The sequence below is a fragment of the Priapulus caudatus genome, unplaced genomic scaffold (assembly GCF_000485595.1).
Source record: "Priapulus caudatus unplaced genomic scaffold, Priapulus_caudatus-5.0.1 Scaffold298, whole genome shotgun sequence".
In the NCBI taxonomy this organism is placed as follows: Eukaryota; Metazoa; Priapulida; class Priapulimorpha; order Priapulimorphida; family Priapulidae; genus Priapulus; species Priapulus caudatus.
Window position 1 is genome coordinate 48354 of NW_014577359.1, and position 4182 is coordinate 52535.

Consider the following 4182-nt stretch of genomic DNA (forward strand, 5'->3'; position numbering starts at 1 on the left):
CTTATTAGCTCAGAAATGTAACCTGTTTTGTCGCACAGAGTGGTGGCGACAATTCTGGTAGTTCTGTACAATACATACAGGGAGCGACGTGTTTACACAATTAAATAATACAGTATCGGGGTACCCCTGTTGTGACAATTCATACAGCTCATGCAGAGGTTTCTGCACGTGTCGGTGTGGTTGTGTCACATTATAGTTTGTTTATTTTTCGTTTCGTTGTTTTCCGGTTGTGACAGTTTCATACAGCTCATGCAGAGGTTTCTGCACGTGTCGGTGTGGTTTGTGTCACATTATAGTTTGTTTTATTTATCGTTACGTTGTTTCTGGTTGTGACAGTTCATACAGCTCATGCAGAGGTTTCTGCACGTGTCGGTGTGGTTGTGTCACATTATAGTTTGTTTTATTTATCGTTACGTTGTTTCTGGTTGTGACAGTTCATACAGCTGATGCAGAGGATGCTGCATATGTCGGTGGTGGTGAGCTCTGTACCTCGGCACAGCGTAGAGAGGCTGGCGCTCCACACCTGATCCGCAACGTTTACGGCCTCTCTCCGTCGCTGCGTTGCCGCAAGCTACTCGTTACGCTCCATGGCTTTCCTCGATGAGCTTCGCGCACAGCTGGCTGCAAGCTCGTCATGGACAAGATTTTCACAGTAATAAAAAACACGGGTGAGTTTACTTACAGGTGGTGTTGGCTCTAGTGATGGCAACAGTGGGAAAAATGGTGCTGCTACCTGGTGAGTTAAAGAGGGCAGGTATTACTACCTGGTGAGTTAATAGGCAGGTGTCCTACCTGGTGAAGTAACAGGTGGAAAATGGTGCTAAACCTGGTGAGTTAATAAGGGCAGGTGGTCTTAAAAAGCCTGGTGAGTAACAGGTGGGAAAATGGTGCCAGCTGTGAGTTAAAGAGGGGCAGTGGTCCTACTGGTGAGTTAAGTAGGACAGGTGGGCAGAGGGTTGATTACAGGTGAGGACAGGTGGGCAGGTGGTTATATCTGGTGAGTGACAGGTGGGCAGGTGGTTATACCTGGTGATATAAAATTGAGCAGGTGGTGCTACCTGGTGGGTTGATGAGCAAGTACTTCTACTTGGTAAGTTAAAGAACAGGTGGTGCTATCTGGTGAGTCGATTAACAAGTTATGCTACCTAGTGAGCGAATCCCTTGCAAAGAGTACGTAACAAGTTTTATCTGTAATACTCGTGACGCAGTTCGCATACTTCTAGTTGCAACTGTTATGTGAGGAATGTAAACAGGAGATAGCAGTGTTAGACTGGGAGTGGTGGCAATGTTAGTGGCAGCAGGAGTTGACGTGCGTGCATCTATATTCTGTAGCGGCATCGTGGAAGACTGAGAAGCTGAGCATGCAGAAGCTGGTGCATCACTACTTCCTCTCTGAGCCGCCGTTAGCTTTGGGATGTACACCGCGTGATGGAGAGAAGAAGAAGGAGGAGACAAAGAACTGTCCTCCACGTGGGGGGGAGGAGGAGGAGGAGGAGGGAAGGGGTTGTCCTCCAGACCAGAAGGAGAAGATGAGGAATGGTTTCTCTCCATGCGTGGAGAAGGAGGAAGGAAGGGGCTTCCCTTCACGTGGGGAGGAGGAGGAGGGGGAGGAGAGGAAGGGCTGCCCTCTTCCCTCTCGCCACTCGAGAGAGACTGTTGAAGAACTCATGTTCCTGCTAACTTCGATGGTGGACAGCTACGTGATGCAACTGCAAGGTATGGCTTCGCATGTGGCTGAAGTGCTAGTAACATCAGATATATCCCAGGCTGGCCCTGTAACAGCAAACTTCCCCTACCTTTTAGGTAACATTAGAGTTGGGCCAGCGCTAGTTTATGTCTAGTAATGCTTTTATTGATTAATTTGATTTGACCTAATTTTTGTTATAAACTATAACTCTCGTTAGAAGGTAACTGAGCTTCGTTTTTCCCTGCATCCGATATGATCCCATCGACTGAAGTTGTGCTTTTCACAGGCTATGGACAACAAGATGGTCCGAGACACATGTCACTGCTGGACCTAGACGTTGTAACTGAGATGCCTGGCCATGTAGAGAAACTCAGGTCACGTCTGGATGCAGCCTGCCCAGGGGCAAGCCACCAGCCCAGCGTGAAACTCATGTATATGAAGCTTACTGCCTCTGCTGCCTACATGAAGGCTGGCGGGTGAGGCAGGTGTAGGCTAGGGCGAGTACAGATATATAGAGGGTTGTGTGTAGAATCCTAGCACAGTGGGGGCAGATTGACAGGTGTATAGAGGTGGTGTGTGTACATGCCTAGCACAATGGGGGCAGGTATGTAGAGGGGTGTGTGCATATCGCTCGTATGTGAATACAGCACACACGAGAGGACAGGAAGTCACAACTGGCTGCTTCGTGGGGGTCTAGTGGCCGGTTACTTTTATGTGACAGAGCTGCTTTCCCCTAGCCTTCGTCATGACATAACATGCAGCACGTTTACAATTGCTCAAATACCTGTAGGTGCTGTGGATCTCATATGTCACACGTACTTAGCAGCTAACATATCAAATGTCCTCATCTGGTCACGTAGAAATGTCTGCAATTATGATAAAAAACTGGTAAAATGTTATTAGTCAGTGTTAAGTGTTAATAATGGTATGTATAAATTAATCTTCATTATATCATGTACTTAATCATCGTTGTTGCTATAGGAACACTCTTGAAAGTGTAGCCTAAGTTAGGCGAAGGTTGTAAGATATCGTTGCGTTAATATATTGTTTTTGATTTATTTTATTGTCTCATTGTCATTAATATAATTATCGTTTATCTCATTAATATAAGTCAATTGTTCACTTAATATATGTATTATATACTTACATATATTCTCATAATAAGTTCACTTGTTACTCAATTTCTATTGACAAGTTCGGTCACATTTCTGAGTTTTTATATTTCACAGCAAAAAGTAATAAAGTAGCATTTCTACCGTATGTATATAATTTAATGTTATATTGTTTTTATTGTGTTTTTTCCCTATCTTTATTAATGGTGTGTGGGCGAATGAATAAGCGGGGGTGGGTGGGGGTGAATGGATAGATGAATGGTTGTGTAGGTGGTTTGGTAATGAATGGTTGGCTGGGTAGTAGGGTGGATAGATGGATAAAGATTGGATAAGGGTTGGTGGGTGATAACCATATACGCATTCAACACCTTGCAGGGCGAGATGCAAAGAAGTGGAGGAACACAGATCCACGAGTGAAGTGAGGCCGCGGCGTGCAAAACAGATACGTGTACGTATGTGTGTAAGCAATCATGATGTCCCACACCTTATCCAGCTCCAAACTGCATGCAGTGCCCCTTCGCACACTCAATATACCACTGCCACAATGCTAGCACTATTTTTAAAGTGGGCGGAGCTCGGGGGAAATCCAGCGAATGGAGATTCGTAAACAGCGTATGATTTGAAAGAGGTAAATGGGCGCACAATCCGCGTACTATTTCGTATCACTATTTTATCAAATTTTTCATGAAATAACGGTCGGATTTTTGATATCTTTTGCAACTTTTATTAGTCCAAATCTTATTACATAGGATACGAGTAACGTGCCTGCTGTAAAACTTGTAGTAAAAAAGTGTTACAAATTGTAACCGAAATCTACTTGTGGCAGTGGTAGATTGAGCCCATGAGCGAGAGCGCCATCTGTCGTGGAGTTTGATCCAGCTCCTAGCTACCCGCGCCACCTGGTGTGGTGAAATAGTAATAACCGAAACCCTCAATTGGGAGGAACAATGTAGAGTAACGCTATGTATACATATTATGCATGCAGTGTATAACATACATAGAGTGGTGCTATGAATTGTTGATGAGATACGAGACCTACTTCAACAGACACTAGTCGTACATGTACGCTTTAAGGGCCGGACACACTAGGCGATTAAATCGGGCGATAAAATCGGGCGACAAAATTGCCGTGAAATCGCCTAGTGTGTCCACTCAATCGCCGCCGATTTAGTCGCCCGATTTTGTCGCCCGATTTAATCGCCTAGTGTGTCCGGGGCCGGCGATAAAATCGCCCGATTGTACAATTCATCAGCCAATCAGAGTTGTTCAATAATACTGACGTAATAGCGATGTTTCATGTTTAGTATGGCATGTCATGTAATAGCGATGCACGCACGCACGCACGCACGCACGCACGCACGCATATAACCACCTGCCCACCTG